We start from the raw sequence: 12,826 nt of genomic DNA on the forward strand, positions 1-12,826 counted from the left end.
AGTTCGGTCATGCAGTAGTCATCTAAAGTTTGTGTCACTCCTGGGGTGCCCAAACGCCAGCCATGAAGGGATGTACCAGCATTCCTCAGCTCCATGGCACTTCCAGAATGGAAACTTCATGGGAGCTGGTAGCTCCTCTGTTTTGCTCACCATAATGTTCCCTGCACGGTGAGCAAGGCCTGCCGTGGCGCAGGCACTCAATAAATGCAGTCCAATGAAGGAATGAAAGACAGACAGATAAGGATGCAGGCAGGTGTCTGTATCTCTGGAGAGGAGAGGGGCCTTTGCCTTCCCGCAGCCCCGGCACTGGAGCCTTTGGGAGCGCTCGCTCAGGGCTTACAGGGTATGAAACATTGAGGACGGTAAGTTCTCATAATGTTTTCTGTTCCCTCTGGGTCCGGGCAAAAGAACCCACAGACCCAGTTCCCCTTCCAGAGTCCTAGCATTTAGCCCTTTAGGGTTCCTTGCACCACATCCAGCTGCTATTGGACAAAATTCTATACTGCTGTCCCTGAGTCCCACGTGCTGGCTCCTGGTTTTTGAGGAAACTGGTGAAATAAAAGGAGCACTGGATCTGGAAGACCAACATAGGTTCTTGTCCAGGTTTGACCACTGTGCGGTTGTGAATCTCTGAGGAAGGCATTTAACTTCACTGAAAGAAGGCATAAGAAACCAACCTCAAAGGATTGGTTTATGACTCAAGTGTGATAATACTTGTGGATGCTCTTTTAAAACTGCAGAGCACACTTCTTCTGATTTAACTCATTGTTAACCCGGTATGTGAAGGCAGTCACCAGTATGCTCAGAGCTATGTGCAATTCCTAGCTTTTGGGCTGTGGCTCTATCTCTTGCATGTCAGAATACAAGTGATTTAGTGAATTATACAGAGAGTCTTGAATCTAGTTCATTTGAAAATATTATAAGAGATATAATTTAGAAACATCTATTCTTTATTATTAGTGACAAGTTATTTATCAACTGTTTGTATGAACATCATGGTTCTAGGTGACAGAAACTTGGCCCAGCTGATTAAGCAAAAAATGGAAACTTATTGACTGTGTAATTGGAGAGTCTTGGGCAAAGTGGTGGCTTCAAGAATGGCCAGATCCAGGTGCTTAAATGAAGCTTTGCTCAAATGAACACCAGGTGTCCACTCACAAGAGGTTGCCACACAGCAAACAAGCTAGCACGGAGGTGTGGACAGTTTAATCACTGGCCAGTTGACTATTAGGGCCTTTCTCTGCTCCAACAAGGGAGATCAGTTCTGCTTGATGCCTCCCACCTCAGCTTGCTTACTCTCTCCACCAGTTTCTCTCTTGAGTCCCTATTTAGTTTTTTTGATCTTTTACTATTCTGGTTTCACACCTCTACTGGGAATGAACATCTCACCTTGTTTCCCAGCTGGGTGACCTTGTGGTCACCTGGGCCTCTCAGCCCTTTCCTTCTCTGTTTCAGATTTTAGGGTGCCTTCTTCCAAGACTTGCTCTGTAATTTGGGCATCTAACCTCATCTCATTCCCAAACAGATGGCTTTGGGGGATCAGCCCTAAACGGACATTTACTGCTGTGTGTAATGAGGTGCAGAGACACAGACATTTTTGCCATCTCAGAGTCTCCCACCAGCAAAGAATGTTTACACTTGAACATACTAAGTGTCAGGAAGAGGAAGGTCAAGAATTGAACTCTTTCTCAGACTATTCAGCGTTCTCTGTTTCCCCCAAAACTCTGTTCCCACAAATCTAATTGATCTCTAGATCTTAAGCCATGAGTGGTCTTTCGGACTTTGTTCTGCTTTCATAACTCCGGCTTCCTCAATTACATCACTCCGTGGGCTGATTCTTCCAGATGAACTTGCTGACTTCAGTTTTCTCATGTACTCCCACCCCTGCCCCAGTCATTCTTCTTGCTTGGCAAGTTTTCTCTAGTCAGGATCCAGTCGAATGGGTTATTCTTCAGCTCTGCCTTACAGAACCTCTCTAGAATCCCTAGACACATGAGCACCCAAGAAGAAAGTGGTGTTCCATATTAAAATGTTCACATAGCCCATTGCTGCCTGTAGGTGGGCTCTGTCGCCCTGTGGTCCTGTCCCCTGCCTCTGTACCACCTCTGCCTTCCTCTCACTTCTTCTTTGCTTGAACTGTGTAGATCCAAGTTGTCTTCAGTTGCCATGGAAGCCACATGACACAGACAGATGTGACAGATGATGCTTTCTCTCTCCACAAGAACTATGTCTCATCTTGACCCATGGTATATGGCCCAGAGTCAAAAGAGACTCCATTCTCATCCCTGTGAACCAGGATGCTTGACCCCCAGCTTCCCAGATGCCCCCTCAGGATCCAGGCATCTTATTTTCTCTTCACTCCATTGTCAGTCAGTGCTCGCCTCCAGACCGAGGGTTTCTAGCCTTGCAGTCACTGTTTCTCCCCAGCATGAGTGCAGTTCTATATAAACAATAATGGGGGGGGGGGCAAACCTCTCTGTGTTGTATCTAATTGTACTATTGTACCTTTATGCTTTTCTTGAATGCTCATGACAATATGGGTTTGGTTAAGAAAGGTAAGAAACGGGGAGATGGACCACTCGTTTACCCTAGAGTCCCGGAGAGGTCATCTGCCCCGCTGTGTCCCACCACAGTCCATGTGCATCAATATGCTGGCTTATGTTGGGGCTCTCAGGCCACATATGAACTCTTTTTCCTGCTAGCAGGTAGTGCACGCCTAGCCTGTTCCCTCCCATTTGTCATCTTGTGTTGGCTACGGGGCCAGAGTTGGGAGAAAGCTGGACTTATGATGTCACTTTGGAGAGCAATTTGACAGCTTCTGCTGGAAATGCATATGCCATGCCAGCCAGTACTTCCCCTGGGAGGAGCTTTTCCACACGGGCATCAGAAAGACATGCACAAGGATGTTCAAGCTGCATTGTTATGTTGGGGGAAAAAATAGGAGATTATCTAAATGTTGATAAACCGTAAGATAGACAAAATAAAATGGCTTAAGAATACAAGTGAATATTATTCAGCAGACAAAAGAAATGTATGAAATCTGTAAGCTTCAGGGATAAATATCAAAGGGTAGCTATCAAAGATAATGTTGGGTGGAAAAGAGCCAGTTACAGAATGACTTGCTCCATATGACGTTTATGGACAGTGAAAAACACAAAAGAATACTCAACAGTGTTTATGCTACACTTGATCTTAGCCAAAAGGCCAAGAAGCAATCAACAGTGTTTATGGATTTAAACACAAAGTAAATTCATGGACAAGACACAAGACAAACTTAAATTCCAAAATAATGTGGCCTCTGGCAAAGAAGAGAGGAAATCCAGTGAGGTAGAACATCAACTTTAAAATATGAAGAAACGACAGCATACATGGACCTGGAGATGATCACGTTTGAGTGAAATAAGCGAGTCAGAGAAAAACAAGTCCCATATGATCCCACTTACGTGTGGAACCCAATGAACAAAATAAACTGATGAACAGACTAGAAACAGAGGCATCGACACAGGGGACAGACTGACAGCTGTCAGAGAGGTGGAAGAGGGGCCCTGGAGGTGTGGAGGGGGTGGAAGGTGAAGGGTTTAGCCAGAATCATATGTACGTAACACATAGACACAGACATCCGTGTGGTGATAGCCAGAGGGCACAGGGGCTGGGCTAGGTGGAGGTCAGCACAGGGGGGAGGAAATGGGGATGAAAGAGACTTGGCTTGGGACTATGGGCGCACAATGCAGTGTGCAGACGAGGTTTTGTTGAGTTGCACACTTGAAACCTGTGTGGTTTTGCAAACCAATGTAAGCCCAATAAATTCAATAAAATAAAAATAAAAATAAAAATCTGAAGAAATATGACTATTAGTAAGCATCCTTTCTGCATAATGGGTATACCATATTTTTTATGTTTCTAAGTTTCCATACTTAAATTTTTAATCCAGTAAGACCTGCTGCAACTGTGATAGCTTGTGAAATGACCTATCTTTTGGTTGCAAGTGACTAAAAACCCAATTCAAACAGGCTTAAGCTAAAAGAGGGAGAATTTTTGGGTTTCAGACCAGAAAGGCCCAGAATATATCTGCTTTGAAGGGACATCCTATTCCTGGACTTGGTGGTTTGCTGTTCTGCCTTCCTTCCAATTGACTTCAGCCTCTCTCCTTAAAATGGCCCCCAAAGCAATGGCCAGCATTCACTTCAGGTTCCGTTCAGCAGAACAGAGGTTCTTTCTCCTAAATGGTTAAAGGAGAAGGTCTGGGCTAGCATTCCTTGGCCTAGATAAAGTCACATGCACACATGTGAACCATCACTGTGGTCAGAGGGGAACTAGGTGATGGTCCTGATTCTGGGTCATGCAGCCACCCCTGAAGCACGAGGTGGGGAGTGAGGTCAGCTCCACCAACACATCACAGAGGGGGCAGGCAGAATGCTGTCAAGAAGGCCAAAGCAACAAATGTCCGTCTCTGTTTGCTGGCTCCTTTTTGAAAAGGGACTGCAGTGCACATTGTGATAAAACTATAATCTTCAAGTCCGCCAATCAGTTCTGCATTCCCTGCTTCCCTCTCAGCACTCTGCACCCTGCCCCAGTTGTGGGGTTCCCTCGTGGGAGTGTGCCGTAAACGCCAGAGCCAGGCTTTCAGTAGACTTCCCGTAACCCATTAGCTCTCCGCTAGAGTGAGGGTGGGGCAGAGCCTCTGCCAAATGAGCTGGTTAGAGTCTCAGAGCAGGATTTTGCAAATAGGATGGAGTAGATGGATTGAAAATGCGTGTTTAATATAATATTACCTTTGCCAAATAATACTTGTCTAATGTAACACAACTGCAGACAATTGGCGACTTGTCAAAAAAATATGTATTCAATGACTGTCAAGTGCTGGTTAAGGGTGTGGTATCTTAAAGAGGAAGATCCCACGTAAGCTTACATGAACCAGCTGACCTGAGTTCACATCAGAGTCCTTTCCCGGTGGTAGCTCACCCTCCCCACCATTCACCTGAAAACCAGAGGGAGCTGAGGAAAGTCTTCCTTTTCCCCCTTAACACAATGCTCCAGGAACCATTTATTTACCGGCAGATGTAACAGTCATTGCATTGAACTAGGAGGTTCTATGAACCAGATGTTATCGAGTACTCTAACAACAAAATTGGGGCTTTGTGAAGCTCCCCATCCACAATAAAACACACAAAGTATATTCATAACTTTTGCCCTGACAAGCTTTTTTTAATCTTTGCTGATAAGAATCAAATGTACAGTTTTGTGGGGGTTTTTTTTTTCAGGATGATATAGGGCAAATATAACTAGTTGGGCTTTCCTCTTCTCCAGTTTATACAATTTCTAAGATCAGAAATCCTACCTATATTTTAGATCAACATACTACCACCTAAATGTAGATGAAATATTCCTGCCCCATAGAACAAGAAGAAAAACTCCAGCTCAAAGAATCTTTGAAAAAGAATCCTGACTAGCATTGCGATGAACATACTGAGCCCTGTCTTTCTAAACCAGTTTTGTTACTCGTTATCTCATGGCAGAATAGTTCTGGTTTTTATGTCCCATGTTTAATATATCAAAAAGTTTTGCATTAGATTAGGCAGACTTTAAATCACAAAATATATAAATTTGCAATCATTAAATGCTTATACACCAGCTAACAAAATGTTTTGTATAGTATACGCAATTGCATTCAGCAGAATAAGCACAGTTTATCACTTCACTAGATTGACAACTCACAAACTTGTTGATTTTTAAGGCTTCTTTATACTCTTAAAACTTAATGCATATCCCAAGGAGTTTTTAAAATTTTATTTATTTATTTATTCATTTTAGAGAGGAGAGGGAGAGACAGAGGGAGAGAGAGAGAGGGGAGACAGAGAGAGATAAGGGGAGGAGGAGCTGGAAGCATCAACTCCCATGTGTGCCTTGACCAGGCAAGCCCAGGGTTTTGAACCAGCGACCTCAGCACTTCCAGGTCAATGCTTTATCCACTGCGCCACCACAGGTCAGGCCTTTTTAAAAAATATATATCTAGGTTATAGCTATTGGCAGTTATTATATTAGAAAGTAAAATAGAAAATTTTAAAATGTGTAGTAGTTTATTTATTTATTTATTTTATTTTTTTATTTTTTTTGTATTTTTCTGAAGCTAGAAATGGGGAGAGACAGTCAGACAGACTCCCGCATACGCCCGACCAGGATCCACCCGGCACGCCCACCGGGGTGAAGCTCTGCCCACCAGGGGGCGATGCTCTGCCCCTCCGGGGCCTCTCTGCCGCGACCAGAGCCACTCTAGCGCCTGGGGCAGAGGCCAAGTAGCCATCCCCAGCGCCCGGGCCATCTTTGCTCCAATGGAGCCTCGGCTGCGGGAGGGGAAGAGAGAGACAGAGAGGAAGGGGGGGGGGTGGAGAAGCAAATAGGCGCTTCTCCTATGTGCCCTGGCCGGGAATCGAACCCATGTCCCCCGCACGCCAGGCCGACACTCTACCACTGAGCCAACCGGCCAGGGCCTGTAGTAGTTTATTTTAAAATAATAATAATCATAAAATCATGGCATGTTAATATAAGTAACATATTTTCATGAAAATAACTAAATTTTCAAAAAACTGTTGAGAAGAGTGGCATTGGTTTGCATTTTTGCAGATCTCTTTAATGTCCAGCTTAATAGAAAGCAAATATGTGCTCTCATATCTGCTCTGCATTTAGTCAGATACCTGTCATGATTTCATGGCAGATAGCCTCTGAGAAACTCCACTGCACATTCATTTACAAGAGAATGAGAGTGAAAAATACAATTAGCAGATCTTAGTATCATTATGAAAATAATTTTGACCTTACAGGTCCCTGAAAGGATCTGAACCCCATTGCACTCTTCAGACCACACTTTGAAAACTGGCCAACTGGCCAACTGGCCAGGGCCACAAAATAGATTTTGGGCAAAAGAAATAAAAAGTTTGGGTCCTGGTCAGTGGCTCAGTGGATAGAGCATCAGTCCAATGTATGAATGTTCCAGGTTCAATTCCAGGTCAGGGCACACAAAAGCAACCATCTACTTCTCTCCTCCTTCCACTCTTCCTTCTTTCCCTCTTCCCCTCCCACAGCCAGTGGCTCAATTGGTTCAAGCGTGGCCTCTGGCACTGAGGATAGCTCAGGTGGTTCAAGCATCAGCCTCAGGTGCTAAAAACAGCTCGGTACTCAAGCACTGGCCCAAGATGGGGTTGTTGGGTGGATTCCAGTCGGGTTGCATGTGAAAATCGGCCTCACTATCTCCCCTCCTTTCACCTAAAAAAATTTTTTTTGATTCATTAGGAAGACAGAAGTACAAGGAGAAATAAGTTCGCCAATATAGAAAGGCATCTATCTCATCTCTCATGTAACTCAAAGATCAAATAGACAAAATAAATTAAGGTTATAAAGATTTGAACATCACAAATTAACAAGTTTGATCTAAGAGAACATGACACCCAACAATCGCAGAATTCATATTCTTATCACACCAGGCACACTATATATTCCAGGTCAAAAAGTAACTTTCAACAAATGTTAAAGAATTGATACCATTTGAACAATATTCTATGACCACAGTGCAATCTAGTTAGAAATGAGTAACAAAAAGATCAAGGGAAAAAATTCGTATGTTTGAAAATGAAGAAACATCTCTAAACTTGAGTCAAAGAAAAAAAATTATATGGAAATTAGAGCCGATTCAGAACTCAAAATAATGAGAATTCTTCAAATCAAAACTTGTAGCATCCCACTAAAACTGCTCTTAATGAGAAATTTATAGCCTTACATGTTTATATTAGCAAAAGGGCAAAAATATTAATGAGCATCCAACTTTAAAAAGTTAGAAAAGGGGCCCTGGCTGGTTTGCTCAGTGGTAGAGCATTGGCCTGGCTTGTGAATGTCCCAGGGTTCAATTCCTGGTCAGGGCACACAGGAGAAGCGCCCAACTGCTTCTCCACCCTCCCCTTCTCTCTTCTCTCTCTCTCTCTCTCTCTCTTTCTCTCTTGCTGCAGCCACGGTTCAATTGGAATGAGTTGGTTCCAGGCACTGAGGATGGGTCCATGGCCTCCGCTTCAGTCACTAAGAAGAGCTAGGTTGCTGAGCAATGGAGCAATGTCCCAGATAGGCAGAGCATCGCCTTCTAGTGGGCTTGCCAGATGGATCTCAGTCAGGTCTGTCTGCCTCCCCTCCTCTCACTGAATTAAAAAAAAAAAAAAGGTTGGAAACAGAACAACTGAAAAGACTCAATGAAGTATAAGGAAGGAAACAATAAAATAAAATTAGATATTAATAAAATAGAAAATAAAAATAAATGCCAGAGGAGATCTCGTGTTTCTGAATTGACAAATTAACAGACTTCTGGCAAAGCAGATCAAGGCAAAAAGAAGACACAAATACAGGATGTTGGGGATTGAAAATAAGATGTAACTACTAAAAAGTATCTGACTTAAGTTTCTTTACACTAGCACTGATTCTTCTCTCAGGAGAGAAGAATTTTATTTTCTTGTATGTATTATAGGCCTGAGCCAGCAATTGCTTTGATTGGGGTGCTGGACCTCTGGGCTGACATGCAGGATTCTGTCTGGCCCTCCGGACTCTTGCCTTTGCTAGATGTTCAGACCCAGCACATGGAACCACATCCCCTACCCCCAAAAAATCAGGGCCAAGGATATAGCAAAAAACTCTATAGTAGATAAGTGAATGCTACCATCTTATAGATACCGAGTGTGGGAGATAAAGAATTCCAAGACTGAGATATTCTAGGATAACAGGGCTCGTGGTTTACCATGAAGCAGTACCAACCATAAATAAGAAAATGTAAACTCTGGAGAACAAGTCAAAAACACTCCTCTAAATGGATGAGGAGTTTGAGATACTCACTGCTCTTCTTTGCTTCTTAAACTAGGCACAGGAAAACTCACCCCAGTTCTGCTTCATTGTTCCCCTCTTGAGCCTTCCTCTGCAAGGAAGTAACAAACTGGCAAATCGAGTCTCCTGTGAAGCTGACATTGGCCATACTTAAGCTCCCATCTCCTCTCTCTGCAGCCGATTCCCCAACTCTTACCCTCCAGCATGCTGACCGCTGACCATAAGGCACCCAATCTCAGTAGCCTCTGTAGCCTTTTATCAAAGGCTTTGTGGACAGCTGAGGAGGAAGAATAGGAAATCAGGGGATCAATGCAAGCACTGAACTGCACTGTACACACCCGCCAGTTTTGACTTCTTCTCTGGAAGAATCCAACCACACGAGACATATTGTAGAGCCCTAAACAGACCAGGAAATTGCAGAGGGTCACAGTGGCCATCCCCACAGCTCTCCAGCTCTTCCCGGTCCCCAGTAGGGGCTGGAAGAACATGCTATGCACAAAGCGGCAGTAGCAGGAAATGGTGACCATCATGGGGATGAAGAAGGGGATAGGACACAGCTCCAGCCACACAGCAAGACCACGTCCAGCTGCTCTTGGTGAAGTTCTCATAGCAGACAGGGAGGCCTTTGGTATCACTCATCACATTGTTAGTTGGTAAATATTGGACAATATTTACCAACTAACAAAGGACAAAATCCAGTAGACCCAAGTGGCAAAAACTTCATACATGGGCTGGCGGGACAGCTTGTACTACACGGGGGAAGTCACTCCAGGCAATACCCAATGCTGATGCCCACCAGAAACCACAGCCGGTGAGGAATCAGAGTATGTCCCACAAAGGCCAGAAGAAATCATATGCAGCCTCAATGATCTTGAAGGGCAGCGGCACCGGAGGTCTGCCAGCATCAATCTCAGTGGGAGGATGTGGGTGGGTGCAGGGTGGGGCTGGCAGACTTGATCCACAAAGGCCTGCAGGGCCAGGGGGTTGGCAGGGAGACTGATGAGAAAGATATGATGTAGACAAAGAAACCCCATATTTGGGGGACTTGGGATATCTTTCCTGAAGAGAGAAAAGATGGATCCTCTTTGACCATGGGCTTCCCAGTCCCAAATCAAGGGGAATCCATTTGTAGCTTCATTGTATCTCCTCTGCCTGCTTCACACAGTGAGTATTGCTAACCCTTCAAGTTGAGTCCTGTGTGTCGCGGAGAAAAAGGTCTTACTTGCTTCCCACCCAATGTACTTCTTTAGTATCTTCCTCATCTCCATTTCTACCTGAGAGAGAGAGAATTAGTCTCTTAAGAATTCTGATGTTTCAGAAGCTCTTACAGAAAAAGTATTGAGATCTTCAAGTCCCCGCTGGGAAGGGCACTTTGTGAGGGCAGTGACATCATCTGTCTTGTTCACCATTGTGTCCCTAGCACCAGAACTGTGCCTGACACATAGTAGGTGCTCAACAAATATCTGACAGTAAATGAATGGCTGTGTAGATTGAGAGGAAAGAAACAAGTTGCTTCATCACAAAGAGAGAGGAAGCCTGAGACTGTCTCTGAGTTTCTCCAAATTCTACTCAGTCTGGTTGTGGCTTTTAAAAATAATCAATTAAGCCTGACCAGGCAGTGGTGCAGTGGATAGAGCATTGGATTGGGATGCCAAGGACCCAGGTTCGAGACCCTGAGGTCGCCAGCTTGAGCGTGGACTCATCTGGTCTGAGCAAAAGCTCATCAGCTTGGACCCAAGGTCACTGGTGAGCAAGGGGTTACTCGGTCTGCTGAAGGCCCGTGGTCAAGGCACATATGAGAAAACAATCAATGAACAACTAAAGTATCGCAATACGCAACGAAAAACTAATGATTGATGCTTCTCATCTCTCCGTTCCTGTCTGTCTGTCCCTGTCTATCCCTCTCTCTGACTCTCTCTGTCTCTGTAAAAAATTTTAAAAAAATTAAAAAAATAAAATAAAAATAATCAATTAATTAACTAGTTAATTAGTTATTTTATTAGGGTAACATTGGTTAATAAAATTATATAGGTTTCAGGGATACATTATATTGTGCGTTCACCACCCATTGTGGCTTTTTTCTTATCTTATTTTTTTTCATCTTTTCTTTTTCTTTTCTTACCTTAACACATTGAGCTTGAAGCCCTGGCCGGTTAGCTCAGTTGGTTAGAGTGTCACCCCAGGACTCCAAGGTTGCAGGTTCAATCCCTGGTCAGAGCACATACAAGAATCAACCAATGAATGCATAATCAATGGAACAACAAATCGATGTTTCTCTTTTTCTCTGTCTCAGATCAATAAAATAAAAAAGACATGGGGCTTGAACACAACTTTCTCACCTTTACTTCTAAAAACAGGAACTTGATTAAAGCTGAGGAAAAAAGTTAAGCTTAAATTGAATCCCAGATGCTTAGTTTCTTGCTATCACGCTGAGCCATTCAAAGAAAAGCTGCAGGGTTGGGTGTGGTAACAGAAGGGGCTTGACTTGGGCCAAGGATTCCAGTCCTGGTCATGCTGCACATCAGCCCCATGACCACAGGAAAGTCACTCTTAAGTCCTCTCAGCATCAGTGTGTTCTCATTCTGCCCCACATACAACCAGTGACTTCACCAGAACTACCACGATTCTCAACATGCTGCCTGCAGGTTCATCCTTTCATTCTCCTTGAAGAAAGCGTTTATACATGATATTTATGCCAATCAAGAGTCACCTTTAATCTCCTCTAACTTGTCATTAGTATCATAGATATTTAAAATGAAACTTTGAGTAGTTAACCTGCTACTGGTAACAAATGACTGGTGCCCATATGTGCAGCTCCTTCCCGAACTGGAGAGTCTCGTAGAGGGTGAGGGGGATAGGCATTTCCCATCCAGTTGGAACTGAGCTCACCTTCTGTTTTCCTCCAGCTCTCTCCTGCTCATCCCTCCCCAGCAACATCTCTCCAGCGCCTTGTCCTTGCCCCTTTCCCCTCTCCATGACCTCTTCCCTCCCCTCTTTGAGAGTAATCCCCATACTCTACCCCCTCTTTCTAAGTTAGATGCATTCCTTCTATCCCAGCTCTTTCTAGGGTCATGATTCCAATGGCCTCTTCCCTGAGCACAAGCAAAGTCCAGTGGCTTCCCTCTTCCAGGAGGCAGACAGATGGCTTTTCAAGTAAATCAGGTTTCAAAAGCAAGTGGAACCTTGTCCAACTGGACCACCTCTTTTTCTTCCACAATCAATAGGTTTTTATACTCGGAAGAGTCAAGTGTTCAAAAAGAGGAAGGTCAATAGCTGAGCTCTTTACAAAGATACTTGACCCTTTGGGTTTCCCTCCAACTTCTGTGCCCACCAAACTTAGTTCTCCCAGAATCTAGATCACAACTGTTTTTTTTTGTGAGTGGGGGGTGCTTCTTCCTCCTTCTGCATGCCAAGTAATTTGTTCTGTCTCCTTTCCATGGACAAGGATTTCAAACAATTTTGCAAATGCATCTACTTGTTCTCCCTGCTCTTCCTTCTCTTGTTCCTCCCCCATCTTTTCTCTCAAGGCTCCTAACTTCTCACTGTTGGTCTCTCATCAACCGGTATAGGATCCATATTGCTCCCTTGTTGTGTCTCGAGGCAGACACGTGAAGATATGGACACAGAGGATGCTTTGTCTCTTCTTGGGAAATGTGAATGTCTTACCACTGGTTGCTTGACATTGCCAACAGAGGCTCCTGCTCTTGCCCCTGACCCAGGAAGAGTGACCCTCAGTCCAATTTCTCCAGAAGAAACAACTTTTTTTCACTTTGCTCATCACTCTCCACCTCCACTCATGTGGAGGTTGTACCCAAGTGGTCTCTGCCCGTTCCCGCAGTCTGGCCCTCCCTGACTTACACAGTGCCTATTCTAAAATGGGCACTCAGGAAGTGACTTTGATGCTTGATATACATGAGACAAAAGCAACATAATAATCTTTTGTCCTTTACCAAATTAATTTATGTCTTTTTTC

General features: G+C 44.1%; 1 pseudogene; it reads right to left on the reverse strand.

Moving 5' to 3' along the window:
• Positions 1-8,902: 8,902 nt before the first annotated feature.
• LOC136381480 (free fatty acid receptor 2-like) lies at positions 8,903-11,774 on the reverse strand (annotated as a pseudogene).
• Positions 11,775-12,826: the final 1,052 nt, after the last annotated feature.

The sequence above is a fragment of the Saccopteryx leptura genome, chromosome 9, assembly GCF_036850995.1.
Source record: "Saccopteryx leptura isolate mSacLep1 chromosome 9, mSacLep1_pri_phased_curated, whole genome shotgun sequence".
Classification (NCBI taxonomy): Eukaryota; Metazoa; Chordata; class Mammalia; order Chiroptera; family Emballonuridae; genus Saccopteryx; species Saccopteryx leptura.